At 39.9% G+C, this 16,043-nt stretch overlaps 1 long non-coding RNA gene across 3 annotated transcripts in view; it reads left to right on the top strand.

Annotated features, from left to right (window-relative positions):
- Positions 1 to 2,611, top strand: part of LOC104698409 — a 39,336-nt gene extending 36,725 nt beyond the window's left edge. For all 3 annotated transcript variants that reach the window (XR_753321.4, XR_005604559.1, XR_005604558.1), the window contains one exon: positions 262 to 2,611. This is a non-coding gene — a long non-coding RNA (uncharacterized LOC104698409). The remainder of the gene's footprint in view (positions 1 to 261) is intronic.
- Positions 2,612 to 16,043: the final 13,432 nt, after the last annotated feature.

The raw sequence follows: 16,043 nt of genomic DNA, 5'->3' as shown, positions 1-16,043 counted from the left end.
CTTATATCATTTTAATTAATGATATATCTAAAATATGTAGGGATAAATAAGGCAAAAATAATTACAGTCTCCAATTCTCTCCTTTCTTCTTGCATGTATGTTCTTCCACAGTTGTCTTTCCACCTTTGACACCCTTTTCAAGATTTATGTTCTGCTCTTTTGCTGTTATGACTGGCTGTAAATAAACTAGATCACTATATTACTCTCAGAAAATGACACCTGTCTTGATGACTTATAACTCTCAATTTTTGTTTCCTATAGGACATGTCGTGTTCCGATCTTGTACACACAGACAAACACTTTAGAGGTGACCAGCTAATGTTGGAGCCACAGCCACCACTTCAGAGAGCACAGGGAACATGGAGTTAAACACCTGCTAGTTTGACTGGGCTGGTTTGTGTCTATTTTTCTTTTGCTCTGAGTGCCAGTCACCACTGTCTAACCTTGCTATCAGAGTTACTGATGGTGTTCCAGTCTCCTCCTAGGCTGCTGCCTCTGTTGGTCTCAGCCAGGACTCAGTCTGCCAGGAGGAGTGGGAGACATGCAGGCCTCCTCAGCTGTGGCAGGCACTGCCCCACGGTGCCTGCAGGACCCAGACGAGGCAGGCAGGCATCCAGCACTGGCCCCTGTGTTTGCTGCAGGAGCTGTTGCATGACAAGAGTTTGGTATTGAGGGAGCTAGAGGAGTGGCTTCTGTGAGAACCTGCCAAAAGATTCCTCCATGGGCAACAAAGCCATTTCCAGCCAGCTCCAGGATGGCCTTGCTGCTGGCCAAGGCTGAGCTCATCAGCAATGGTGGTAGTGCCTCTGGGATAACAGATTTAAGAAAAGGAGGGATCTTCTGGCCAACAGCAGCCAGAGAGAGGAGTGAGACTATGCAGGAGAAACAGCTCTGGAGACACCGAGGTCAGTGCAGAAGGAAGGGCAGGAAGCGCTCCAGGCACCAGAGCAGAGCTTCCCCTGCAGCCTGTGGTGCAGCCCGTGGTGAGGCAGAATGTGACCCTCCAGTCCATAGAGGTCCATGGGGGAACAGAGATCCAGCTGCAGCCTGTGGAGGACCCCACACTGGAGCAGGTGGAGGCCTGAAAGGGGCTGTGATCCTGTGGGAAGCCCAGGCTGGAGCAGGGTCCTGGCAGGACCTGTGGCCCCATGCAGAGAGGAGCTCACACTGAGCAGGTTTGCTGGCAGGACCTGGGACCTCATGGAGTACCCACTCTGGAGCAGTGTGTTCCTGAAGGACTGCATCCTGTGGAGGGACCGACACTGGAGCAGAAGAGCTACAACCCCTGGGAAGGACTTATATTTGAAAAGTTTGTGGAGGACTGTGTCCTGTTGGAGGGACCCCCACACTGGAGCAGAGGCGGAGTGAGGAGTCCTCCCCCTGAAAAGAAAAGAACGGCAGAGACAATGTGTGATGGATTGACCACAGCCCCAATTCCTCATTCCCCTGCTCCACTGGAGAGAAGGCGATAGACAAAATCTGGACTGAAGTTAAACCTGGGAAGAAGGGAGGGGTGGATGGTTTAAGATTTAGTTTTTATTTCTATTCTGATTTGATTGGTAATTTCCCCAAGCTGTTTTGCCCATGAGGGTAATGGTGAAAGATCTCTCCCTGTCCTTTTCTCTGTCCAGGAGCCTTTCATTATATTTTCTCTCTTCTTTCACTATATTTCTCTCCTCCTCTCTTCTCTGAGGAGGAAAGGGATAGAGCAGCTTCGGTGGGCACCTGGCACTCGGCTGGAGTAAACCCACCACACACCATTGACACAGAAACCACTTTCAAAGCAGAAGCCCTCCACTGTTAGCAGCCACTAAACCAAGGCAGATCTTCCACTGCTGGATATACAACTGGCTGCATAAACCTCTCACAGAGACCCAGCACACTCATTCCATCTAGCTGAGCTGCCTAAACCCATCCCAGTGAAAGGGGCTGGTTTCCAGCTTGCTGTTTTCAGAGGGACACCCTGGCGTTTCTGGGCACAGGGAAGCCTATCTGTCCCAAGGCATATTCACCTGCTGAAAACCCAGAAATATTCGAACAGGATCTATGGATGGGTGGGAGTAGGTGGTGGCACAGCCAGATGTGCTGGTACAGTGCATGAGAGTGTGCTGGATTCAGGGCCTGGCTATGACCCCTAGCAGAAGGGATTTTATGAGAGGACAAAAACAGTACCTGCTTTCTGGTACAGTGCAAAAATAGCAACCAGCAGTAGTGTTAGCTATCTTGTTCTTCCACATTATTAACACTCTTCATTTTTCTCCTATAGCAGGAGATTGTACAAATGTGAAGTTTGAATAGATTGTCTCACTGACTGAAGTAAGGAAACCAAGTTTCCTACAACCCTATTACAGTCCTGCTATGACAATGATCTAGTCCTCTTTCTAGAAAGGGAATGCACCATGCAGTGCTTACACTGTCTTTAAAAAGATAATACCTACTGTTTTTCTGAATTAACACTAAAGAAGAGGATTTATCCAGCTGTGGTCAGTTTCATTTTTTTTCCCGAGTTCACCTTTACCATTGTCCTAATTCTTCCATTTGCTTTCACTCGCGATCTAAAGTTGTTACATCCAGAGTAAGAAAGGCCCAATAAAATCAGTGAGAAAAATAATGATTAAAAATGTGTTGTGTCCTTGACATTTAGAATTATGTTTCTCCAAAAGCACGTGACCCCTTTTGCTCTTAAAAACCCTTATTATTTTCTTGATGTTTTAAACTTGATTCCTTTATTGACTTCATTCCACTGTATTTTGCTCTAGGATAGAAGGGCTGCACAATTGCATAGAATGGTTTTGATGGCATCTTTGTGTAGAAACAAAGTCTTTGTTCTTATTTTTTCTGATGGAAAAAGAAAAAAAAAGCTTTCAGGCTTCCTGTACTCCAATTGGCATATTATTCATATGTTTACAAAACTTTCCTCTCACGATCTATGAAAATATTTATGTGCCTCACTTCCCTATAGAAAGTATCCTTTAATTCCATCCAGTAGGTATAACTTACAGCACTAGCTGAACAGGAAATTATTCAAAATTTCAATTTTGGATGAGCTAGAAAAACAAAAATGAAATAATGGTTCCAGGGAAATATTTAAGAGTTTAAAAACTGATTTTGAAGCACCAGATTTTATTCCAAAACTTGATATTCATATGTAAGTGAAATCAATATGCTAGGCTGGAGCCTCACATTATATTGCTATCGTCACCTATTTTTATTACCTGAGACCCCTGGAGTCTCCATTCTAGGTTAATCAGTGTATAAAAAACAGATGTTCCCTGCTTCAAAGGATGGATGCAGACGGGATGCTACAAAGAAACAAGAGAATAGTGTTCAGCAGGAGACGTGATGGTATCAGCACAGCACCACCAGATGGATATGATATCAGTAAAAGAACTTGGAGGAGGACAGCAAATTAGATTTGACTCTGCAGAAGATTCACCGAAGTCAAAGGGGGAATACATGGACTAAGCCAGAAGTTTGAAAGCATTTTGTGTAGAAGTTGTGACAGATGTACAGGAACAGCAGAGCCCAGAAAAAAGTCAGAACAAAGGTACTCTCCAAAGTTTATGAAGCTTAGTAGTGATCCAATATAAATTTAGAATGGAGTTCAGTGCTTCTTGTTTTACTCAAACACTATCAATTCTGATCATCATCAATACTGGGATAATCAGTTAGAAGAGATCACGGAACTACAGAATGATTGAGGTTTGAAAGGACCTTTGGAGGCCATCTCCTGCTCAAGCAGGAACACTGACAGCTCTTTGCCCAAGAACATCTCCAGATAGTTTTTGTATACCTCCAGGGATGGAGACTCCACAACATCTCTGGACAACCTGTGCCAGTACTTGGTCACCCTCACAATAAAAAGTGTTTCTGATGTTCACAAGGAAACTACTGTGTTTCAGCTTGTTCTCATTGACTCCGGTCCTGTCCCTTGCCACCACTGAAAAGAGCCTGGCTCCTTCTTTTGTATACCTTCCCTTCAGGTATTTACACACATTGAGAAAATCCTTATGAGTTTTCTCTCCTCCAGCCTGAATGGTACATAATATCTCAGCCTTTCCTGGTATGAAAGATGCTCCAGTTTCAGTCTATTAGTCTTCCTAGTGGTGACACACTTGACTCTTTGCCCTGTGTCCAAGTCTCATTGTATTGGGGAGCCCAGCACTGAGCACAAAACCCCAAGTGCAGATTCCCAGTGCTGATTAGAGGGAAAGGATAATCTCCCTTGACCCACTGGTAACATTTCTAATTCAGCCCAAGATACCACAAGTTGCCATTACAGCGAGGGCACGTTACTGTCTCATGTTCAATGTTTGACAGTATGGAAAAAAAAAAAGCTTAAGATTTTTACTTTTAAACTTGACTTTTTTAAAGAAAAAAATTATTATTTTTAAGTGAGTTTGTGAGGGGAAGATATTAAATCTGTATCAGACCAAGAGGAATCCAAGCTCCTTAGATATGGGATTATAAACCAGTCTTTTAAAGGGCCATTTGATAGCAAGCTGCCACTCCATAATAGGTTTTTATCAACAGTTAAAATATAGAAAAGTCATAGAATCATAGAATATGCTGAGTTGGAAGGCACCCACAAAGATCATCAAGTCCAAATTCTGGCCCTGCACAGGACACCACAGGAATCAGACCATGTGCCTAAAAAGCGTTATCCAAATGCTTCTTGAACTCTGTCAAGCTGGGTGCTGTGACCTCTTTGCACTGTCGCAAGTGCTCAGCCACCCTCTTGGTGAGAACCTTTTCCTTATACCCAACCTAAATCTCTCCTGAAACAACTTCTGGCTGTTTCATCGAGTCCTGTCACTGGTCACGAGAGCGAAGAGATCGGTACCTGCCGTTCCACTTCCCTTGTGAGGATGTTGTAAAGTGCAGTGAGGTCTCCCCTCAATCTCCTGCTGAACAATTCAAGTGTCCTCAGCCACTCCTCATACAGCTTCCCCTCCAGACCCTTCACCATCCTCTTGGCTCTCTTTTGATGCTTTCTAAGAGCTTAATGTCTTTTTTATATTGTGGGACCCAAAACTGCCCCCAGCACTCAAGGTGAGGCCGCCCCAGTGCAGAGCAGAGCAGGACAATCCCCTCCCTTGCCCGGCTGGTGATGCTGTGCCTGATGCACCCAGGACAGGGTTGGCCCTCCTGGCTGCCAGGGCACTGCTGACTCATGTTCAACTTGCCATTGACCAGGACTCCCAGGTCCCTTTACCTGGCACTGCTTTCCAGCCTCTCATTCCCCAGTCTGTCCGTACATCCAGAGTTTTCCCATCCCAGGTGCAGAATCTGTCACTTTCCCTTGTGGAACTTCATATGATTGGTGATTGCCCATCTCTCTGATTTGTTGAGGTCTGTCTGCAGGCCTCTCTGCTCTCAAGGGAGTTGACAGCTCCTCCCAATTTAGTGTTACTGGCAAACTTACTTAGTATTCTTTTGAATACTAAGTTACATTAAGTGAAAAAGCAAAATTCTGCTTTTGTGATCATCCATGCTGTTCTTATTCTCAACTATACCAGGCATTTATCATTGCATTAATCTCCTGTGAAAGGAACATAGACAGTGTGTTAAAGGGTGAAGCTGATTATTCCTGATACTGAAAAATATTTTCAAGACATTTTTGAAATAATAAGTGCCTTTCACACTTCAATGACCACAGCTTTTGCAAGTAAAACTAGTAGCTCTTAGGTCACATGAATTAATAGTCAGTGGTAGCTTTTAGAAGTTTTTATACTTTGCCATATTTCTCTCTCCAAGATATTTCAAAATGTAACACATTCAGTTGTAAGTGTTAATCTCTGTTTAGTCAGAATGATTAAATGATGGTCATTGTAGCATGACTCATTGCTTCTGAATAGGAACATTTACACAATAGTATCTTTGTTATGAAGTGCAGTTATGATTCACATCATTCCAAGCCTTCTTCAAGTGAGGATAGTTATGATTACATTGGAATACTTCATGCTACTTGGTGATTTACTGGTAATGAGCTCAGTACTTACGCTGATACTTTCTAAAAGAGGAAAATAAAAGAAAGGTTGACTGCATTCCTTAGAGATTGGTGCTGCTAAAGCCATATGTTCTCATTAGATGAAAATGAACCTCCTTAGAGGAAAATTCTTCAAAAATTCTGTATTAGAATCTTTTCACAAAGAACAGGAGGTTGCTGACTCATTTGGTCTTGTACAAGGTTCTGACAAAGACATAGGTTAAAGTCATAGGCAGAGCTTCACTCTTCAGTGGAGCTTTGATTTTACATATGTTACTAGCTCTGCAGGAAGATTGCAATAAGAGAGTTACTATAAAACATGTCCCTATTAAGCTGAATTATTTCAACTGGTGTTTGAAATAGAGCAGCTGAGCCCAGCTTGTGTACTAATACTGATATCTGGGGCTGTGTTCTTGCATGTGTATGTGACCTAACCTAGATTTTTGCTATGTTGACCTTGCACACTACATTCAGGGTTTCAAAGGTAGCTCAGTATCTAATCTGACTATTTCTATCCCCTCAAAATGATCCTAATAATAAAGAGAAAGAAAACCTTTTTAATTACTTGTTTTTTAATCATAGGGCTAACTAAAGTATATGTTTCAGACAAACCTAAATGGATTTCTTTTGATTAGTCTATTAAAGTAAGACATAAATGTGAATATATTATCATTTTTAGAGCATACTGATCTACATTTTTTTTTTTTGCAAAGTAAGAATGTGAGTCTTGAAACAATCAAAACATTCCAGGTGTGCTTGAAAAGGAAAGGTTTTGACCTTACCAAAAAACAACACTTCATCTTTTTCTTCCTCAAAACAAACAGACACATTGACAGACATCAAGGGAACTGCTGAATTTTAAAGATGTCATATTCTCTGAGAGAAAAATAACATTCTTGACTGCAATTTTTTGACCGCTACTCCTTCAGATTTTTTAATGTGCACTTTTTAATGTCAGAGAGATGCCTCTGCTTGCCTTATGTAAGGCATGCCTAATATACAAGTTAGCTATGCATTAGTTCTGCCTTCTACATAATGAGTCAATCAAGAAGGAGTTGTATTTGTCATTTATATGTATCAGAAGGTATGAGCACGGACTGAACTGTCTTTCACAGAATCATGTTCACCCTCTCTGCAGTCCACTTCCATGTCACTTGGGCTGTAACAATTAATTTTTGCAAATTTCATACTGGGCACATCTTACTTAACCTTAGTCAAGTAATAGGGAGCTACCTAATCAGTTTAGCTGCCTCAGACTTCTATGGCAATGAGAATATTATGCTTCTTCAGTTGTTTCTATTAATTAAAAAAAAAAAAAAATTAACATCTCACTTTTGAACACACAGAAAGAGACATAGTCATAATGTTGAAGCAATCAAGAAATGCTTTTGCCATGCAGTTTGACAGCAGGAAGTCCACAGCTTTTTTAATAGCATTCAATCTGCAGAAGGTATTTCATCTATGTAGGGCAATAAATACAACTATACCTGCAGCCGCTCTGGACATCTCATTACATGGGCACAGTGACAGATTGAAAGAAATCCAAGGTAGCAAAACAAAAGTGATAATTCACTTGCAAAACAGACTTATGAAAATATTAGAAGGGCTAAATACATACCAGTTAAGCCAAAGAGTAAGTAAACAGAGACAGAATTCCACTGCTATTTGAATAATGCAGAGACAGGAGATGGACACATGACATATTTGTTTGCCTGGTCTTAACCCTGACATAATCACATTGAGTTTAGAGGCACAAATAAAATATTTAAGACAATGCCAGGAAAAGTCCTCAGCTGTATCACTCAAAGTACTAGGCTGTACTAAACTGGGTATACCACATCAAGGTGCAGAGCTACAAAAAATGGACTGCAGTATAACCAACTAACCCCCTCCAACCTTCAAAAAACCCACCACAGCTCAGAAGCAAATCAAGGAACTGCCAGAGTGTACCTACTTAGCTGCACAATGGGGGCAATTTCTTGCTCACACGAATTAATTTCTAGCACCTAAGATTTTGATATAGTTGTTTTCTTAATACATTGCTCAGCACGGTAAGGTATGGTAGTGATCATCTCTTCTATTGGCTGAATAAAGCTCCCTTCTCAGGAGGGACTGAAAATAAAACAGCAAGTAAGGTTTTGTTTTCTGGAGAACCCTCAAACTCTCATATACAGAGTAAAAAAACCGCATTGTTGGGACATATACAATAACAGAGCAAATATCACTGCATCCTAAAAGTTTATCACTTCATGTTCCAAAACTTTATTCCTTCCAGTCCAAATGCTAGCTGCGCTGAAAAAATTGTCTTAGTACAGAGATGCTGAGAAAAGTTTTGTAATAGGAAGATACTAAAGCTACGCATTATTCCTTATACACAATTTATTGAGGAGTCTTTCTGGATCCTGAAAAATTCAGAATCTTTACCAGGTTCATCTCCAGAGTTCTGGAAAGATCTAATTTTCAAAACTTCATCATATAGAATGTATTTGCTGAAGTATAATCAGTACAACATCAATAAGAATATTTTTTTCTAAAAAATGTTTTAAAATATTTTCTGGTAACAGCCATTACTTGAAAAGAATTCTCTCATCGTGAGGACATGATTAATTCCTTCTATGCTCTCTCTCAGGGAATAATTCATAATTTCATGTTTCTTCTCAGGGAGTCAGAAAGAAAAAGACCTAAATCCTTCTGATCTTATTGCAGTCGTGGGACCGGATGCACCAGGAGGGTAAAAATCAGTAGTGGTGCTGATTCCTTTTTCTGCAGGTGGTGTCTCTTTTGTGGGATCTACTGAAGGTAATCAGTAAACATTACAGTGATACTAGATTAGTTTTGTTTATTGAGCTTGCTAGGTGAAGCATAAATACCAATAACAATTAAAACAATGCCCTATTCCAATCACCAGTTTGTAGTGACAGTGGCATTTATTAAAAGTATACAGGAATGTGACTCATTTCTCCTTGCTGAGAAGTTCTGCCGTGATTATTAATGGTTACTATAACATAACAGGAAATTTAGCTTAAAGCAAACATATAAATTAAAGCCCGGATGTCATAAAGGAAGATGTCATAATGATAAGAGAATTGCACTTAAAGGCAGGCAGATGGGAGATGCTCAAGGGGGCTGCTCAGCAGGACAGTGTACAAGTGAGTCCTGCTTGCACAGACTGGACATCTGTGTCTGGCAGCTCAGTTCTGTCTTTCCAGAAAGGAGGCCCTAAGCTAATGAAAACTGCTGCCAACAGCAGCCTACACAAACCCATTTGACTGCCAAAATGCGACAACATCAGGCTGTGAAGTTGTTTTTCCCTGTTGTTGCCAGACTTACGAAGGGACTATCACTTTAATGCCTTTTTTTAAATTTTAATTTTTTGTAATGACAAATTAGCAAATACCTATTTTCTTTTAATTTACCGTGACAAGACCTATGGGGCACTAGTGCCAGCAACACATAGAGCTCTACATCTGCATTTTTATTTTACAGAGGAATAAAACCCAAACAAAAATAATAATCAGTGAATACATATTTTCCTTTTACAAGCTAGGTTGGCAGTGGTCTTGTTTTCTATGACAAGCCTTCATAAACAGTCAGGAGAGACAGCTGTGCTCAGAATTGTGCACCTGTAGCATAAGTCCTTTCCCTCTTCCAGCTGATTTGGGATAAGAAGATTTAAACAAGGAAAAAAAATACTGGCAACAGTTTTTAATTCTGTAGAAAAATAATAGAAACATTAAACATTCTGAGCACTGTCTTGAAGCTTATTAGAAAGAGTTATCAACTTGAAAGCAATTTAGAGGCACACACGTTATACAGTACACTCACTGACAATGAGCAATCATGCTGCCTCCAGTTGTGAAATCATAGAAGTGGAGAACATCAGGTGAGAAGTGAAGCCAGCTAGAGCCAGGATGAGAAAGAAAAGAGTTAAAGTCAATTTATAGCCCTCTTAACTGAAAATTCAACACCTGCCTTCAGTTGTAAGATGTTTTAATGCAAATGCCATAGGTTGGTAGCCTACATTCTTTTAGGCTATGACTATAGTATCCAAAGAAGCACAAATATGCCTCTGTAGACCTAACTTTATAATGGTCATTATCACTATTAGGTGACTGAAGTGAGATGCATGTGAATTTTTTTCCCAGAAGTTCTATTTTTGTGTCATTTTTAAAGAAGTGTGTATTAAAAACTTGTTCCCCTTTATAGGGCCCCAGTAGAACTACCTGTGGTCTTAGCTTTTTTGGGGAATAGGTAGCCTATTTAAAAAGAAATTTCTCTTGCTTCAGTTAATTCCCTATATCCTACAGAGTTTTCTTTATGCCTCTTAAGAGCTCACATGATACTTTTAGTCCCTGGACTGCACCAACTTGTCTTTTCTTAAGACTGCCTTAAATCTGGGCTTTCTGTAGGCTGACTATCAGACAAGGCTCTTTTGCATTTTCCATGTGATGCTCGCATATGACCCTAAGTCAGCTGTGAGCCAGACATGAGCAGGCAAAGGCCAGGTGACTATGCTGCTGAGGTGCTGCCACCAAACTCACACAGCCCAGCCAGCTGCTCTGCTCCTGGACTTTTCCTTGGTGCAGCTGCTTTTTGTGAAAGGTTGGCAGTGTGCACTGGCCCCAGATGACAAGCCCTCACTGTTAGCCTATTACCTGACTATGCAGCTTCTCAGATGTGTTGTTCCAGCGACTGCTAAACCTCCACAACATTATGCTGTTCCTCATACCAGCTTGGCAAGTCAGAATGCAGCATGTTAGCTTTGATGTAGCAGAAATTCATGGTGCTCAGGTAATGCAAATTGTCACTAATAAGCACAGTGGTACCTTCCAGCTCTGTGTTCAATGACAGGTGAATAAATGCTTTTATGTACATAGCAGAATTTTTAACTGCCACTTCTTGTCACTGGAGTTCTTCTGAGCAGCAATGCTGGAAAACCTTTACAGTGGGATCACACCTCCACGAGTTACTTTCAGCTGTGGCCGCTGCAGAGCTGTGCACCATCTGTCATGAAGGCGGCAGAGAGGAGCACTGGAATTGCAGCCCAGATTCATATGGGAAACACTGGCACTGGCTACGTGACAGAGCAACTGGGAGCTTCATGAGGCAGGCAACAGCTTCCTATTGTAGCTTCCAGAGAAATGCCAGGCAGAGCCATTGCACAAAACAGATCTGGGCTCTCAAGGAACTGAAACAGCAGCACAAGAAAGAAGTTGTGGCAGGCAATTCTCTAGTCTTGTGTGAGACCCCTAATCTGCTCTTGGTAGCAAGGGCAGAGCCTATGCCTTGCAGTGCTTTTTCTCCCAGGACTCTTATACCCTGCCATTAACAAAGATGACAATATGTGGGTGAAAAGTATTTTGGCACAGAGCATATGTTTGTGAGCAACAGTAACACACTCAGATGCTCTTATTATTAATGGAATATGAGAGAAATCAAATGTGCATCAAAAAGATAAACATGAAGGGTTTGTGGTAGCTTTAAGCTCTATCTACTCGGAAATTAAAGAAAATAAACAGTGAATTTACAGCTATTGTCTCAATTTAGTATGCTTCAGAAAGCTGAGATTGAATCTCACGTGCTGTGTTGTATATACATCAGGATTCATTATCTATGCAAAGGGAAATTAGCAGCAGCTACTTAGTGCCCAGCAGGATATTTGGCAGCTGTTTGAATCGGAAGCTGATCATCAAGTTTAGAGAGTGGACTAGAAAGGAGAGAAGACTAGGAAAATCCTATAGGGCCACAAGCAAAAAGGCTTAGTTCAGAGCCTTGTGAAATCAATGAAAAAATTTCAATAAATTTCATAGCGAGCTGTATAGACCTTTGGGAAATGTTCATATGATCTGAGTAGGAACTGACCAGGAGAGTGAAGTGGATATGAACTCTACAGGATTGGATAAAATTCTTCTTTCCATAAAGAAAGAAGTCAGCTGGAGAGACTCTGGGGTTTTGTGGGGATTGGAGGAACAGCTGGAATCCTCTCAAGATTCACCAGAGGATGGTAACTTTACAAACAGCATTGATTTTTATAAAGCTTCTTTTAGTGAAAGATAAAAAAAGTACTGGCCAGTCATAGATTGTTGTCTAGGTTTTATCTATAGTCAGGAGCAGCCACATGGCAATTCAGTCCCTCTATTTTCCACCACCAACAAAAGAAGACAAGATGGGTATCTTACACTGCAAGTCTTGAAGGACTAAGTTTATGTACCAAGAATGCAGTTATCAGCTGTTATTAACCAGTGGCACTTGAAAGACTGCTTTGAAGAACTCAAAGATAATCCAGGGTCTACGTCTTGGAACCTGTTGAACATCGTCTTTTTACAGATTGAGTTGCAATTTTGTAATTGTATCTCTTTTAGAGAACCGTTTACTTAAAAGAACAAAATTACATTCAATTGCACTTTTATTAGATAAAAGGAAAGCCATTTTCTGCAAAAGTAGCTATTTAGAAAACACTGACACCGTAATCGTCTTTGTGTATCCTGGCTGGGCAGAGCTTGACCAGGTGGAAGCTTCCGAATGCAAATAGCTATGATAAGAATTGCTGAACGCTTCAATCTAGGCAGTCCTCATAACTTGTCCCTACTGCTGTAAGAAGGTGTAGTGGGAAAAAAAATCTAATAAATGTAAAGCTGGGCGTTTGGAGTGGGGGTGGTGGAAATTACCTATAAGAGCTGGTAAGAAATGCAAGGGATTTCTTAACATTATTGAAGTGTCTGCATTGGGGATTTTTGGAAATTACATGTTTTTGGCAGCTGATCCTAACTTTGGACAGATGGATGGTTCTTTAAGGATCAGAATCGTCCATCAGAAAGGAGCACTTTGAACTCAGGATAGTGACATGGCACAGAGATGTACAGCCTTGATTTATTTTCCAAGTATCAGCCAAATGTATATTAGACAATTGAGTATACAGATAAACCATTATGATGTGTTACACAGAGCACTTACATTATATCTAGAATTAAGTTGTGATAAGTCTTGGATAAACTAAGATTAACCTTGAGTAGGCAGTTTGAGAGTTTTCTACCACACTTTGGCAGATGGTTACCTTGCTAGCCTCTGCTTGACCAGCTCAGGTTATCAACTATATCCAACACTTTTTTAATAGTCACAACTGGTTGTTTTTTGTCACAGGCACAGACAAATAAAGGGGTTTGACATTCTCCTACTCAGACACTAAGACAACAATAGAAAAAACACTCATCTTGGCCAAAAATTATGTCATCAAAAATGGTGTAAGCATTGAGAGATATTTGATACTTACACTTCTTTCAGATGATCTTCTAAGTATCTTCTTGCATTTATGGTCTTGAATATGCAGGACATCTTGCTGTTAAAAAAGCCCTTTAACAAACATCAGTGTAAGGAGAAAAAAAATACTGTGTCATGTTTACAGACTTTACTAATTTATATGAATGGGCAAGAAAATGGAAAATATTATTTAACTGTAAAATAAAACAGTGGTGTAATGGTTAATAGTTAAATTATGTTTTAAAAAATTGTATGAAGTTGAATGCCTTGTAAGGCTAAATGACTAAATTTGAGCTACTAAGTGGTTAAAATACTAATATAAAGCAAAAAATGTCTGCTGTAATGAAGGAGGGCAAGGGTTAGGAATTAAAAAGAATCTCATAAAATACAAGCTGTTTCCACATGATATGATGATATTAGGCTCTGTGAGATATAAGGTGCTCTGATAATCCTTGAGGAGTGATTCCACTTAATCCTACTTTATGCCACTTTATTTTTATATTTTTTTGCTTCACCTCCTTGTAGCAAACATTAATACTGATAAAAATCAATATTTTTAATGCAGTGCATCATGATCAGAAAAAAGAACACTGCTAATAAAGTTCTGTGATTGAAATAGCTTCTAGCAGATAGTACACTTACTTCTTTTTCCAATGTGACCTGTAGCATATACTACACTTCTCAAATTCAAAGATGCTGCAGTGTCTCTTCCTTACACCTCTTTTTAAAGATATAGTCACTGGAATGATAAGGCTCACTTAAGGATAACATCTTCCAAGAGAGGTAAAAATTCTACATTAAAAACAGCTTCAGAATTCTGAGGACAAAGCTTGTCACAAAGAAAGAAAATTAAAAAATCAGCATTCATTTTACCTGTGGATCTATTTTGGAAAGAAAGTCACATTTTTTTTCACCAACATAATAAATCTTCATGCAAGTACTTTAGTGTGACCATCAGAAAATTGAGAGCAAATGTATCTGCTACACTGAAAAATAAAGAGCTAACTGGACTAAACTATTGGGAAAGTGAACAGCTTCCAGTTTCAGAGCATCATGCCTACATGTCCTTTTTCACCCTTCCTGTACTCACGGATCTTCAGTCTGTTTATTCCAGACAGCTGATGACAAAACTCAAATTTCACTCTAACAAAGTGTTTCAGGCAGCTGAACATGGCTTGCTGATATCACAAGGGAATAGAAAAATGATGTTTTTCAAGCCTCTCTTGAAACAGGTAATTTATTTTCCTTCTTTAATCTGAAATTTAATCAAATCAAACCATATTAATGGGGATATCTTCACCAGTTCAAAAATTGGACATGAAGACAGGTGGTTTTCCTTAGAAGCATAATACCAAAATAGACACTCCTACTCAAAGATTTTAAAAAAGTAGAACTTTTTCCACATGTGATTTTGTTATATAAATCATGCAATATAATTACATTAAATAAGGAAGTCTAAGACATTATTACATTGTTGGAAAACATTGCTAGAGAATTTTTAAAATTTATATCTCTTGCTAAAGCAGAAATTTGATGAAAATTTTGCCTGGTTGTTATATTTCCAACCATTTATTTTTGATAAAAATACCTCCTGAATCCTATCAGTCCTACATCTTTCCATATCTGCATAGATAAACTAAATACTGACATGACCAGGTTGAGCTTGCATGCTTTTAGGCCAGGATTTACAACTCCAAGACAGGTGGCGACCTCATCTTGAACCATGCAGAAGCATAAGTGAGATAAGAGTCCACAGGTTATCCTCCAGGTAGTATTTTTGGTAAATTAAGACATGCCATAGCACAGAAATAAGGGTGAAGTGTGCTAAGCCCACAGTAATTAAATTGGTCCATTTTCTTCTTCTTAAAAATCCTTACATGAAAGGCCTGGTAGATACTGCAGGTACTTTAACAGTGGTGCAGGCCTCTCCCTCCAGGAAATTCTGATCTTTGGGTACAGCCGGACAAATGTGTTACTGCAGGAGTCATCAAGGAGTTAACTTGTAACACGGTAAAAATATATGTGACCTATATTAAAACCTACTCCATGGTAATTTATCATGAAATTTTCTTCTTCACTACCAGTTAGGAGCTCTTCAGTGTGTAAACTGGCAATTAGTGACATGCTGGTCTCATGACATGTGTCTAAATCAGCTTAGTCTGTGAGACTCCTGTCTCTGTGCCAGTGCCAGGCACATACCGGATGCTGTTTAAGTGCTAAAGAGAGTCTCACAGATGATATTTGGGACAGTGATCTGCTTGCTATTTATATTTCAAACTGAGTCAAACTAAATGGATTTCTGAAAGCCTCTTAAGGAAGATTTAAAGAAAGAAAATGAATAGAAGAAACAAAACAAAAAGAATAGGAAAAAAAAATGCAGAGAGGTGGGAGGGGTTTCATCTGAATAATAGTTATGTGCCACAGTTTACCTCTTTGATATTACATTGGACAAAAGAACAAAACTTAAGGATAAAAAAGGAAGGAAAGGGAAACTATCTCCACTTGGGTGATTCTCACTTTCCTGATTCCAGCAAGGATAGCATGATTATTTTGCCCTAGGCCTATGCCTCAGGGTTTCCAGCAGTATAGACAGGAAGGAAAGATGCTAACTAACAGAAACTGTAAGTGAATTTCTAACAAAGCGCTAGCAGCTCAACACTGTAGGAATAGCCTTATGGCCCCACATCAGATACAGGGTCTGAATTGTGCTAAACTTACCAAAAAACAAGCAAGGAAAGGAGATCTGTGAGTTCACATGGCCAAGGACAGCATATACTTCTTTAGCCACTGCAATTCT

This window comes from Corvus cornix, chromosome 1A, assembly GCF_000738735.6.
Source record: "Corvus cornix cornix isolate S_Up_H32 chromosome 1A, ASM73873v5, whole genome shotgun sequence".
Classification (NCBI taxonomy): Eukaryota; Metazoa; Chordata; class Aves; order Passeriformes; family Corvidae; genus Corvus; species Corvus cornix.
Note: the sequence above shows the minus strand (reverse complement) of the source record. Positions and strands in the feature narration are given on the sequence as shown.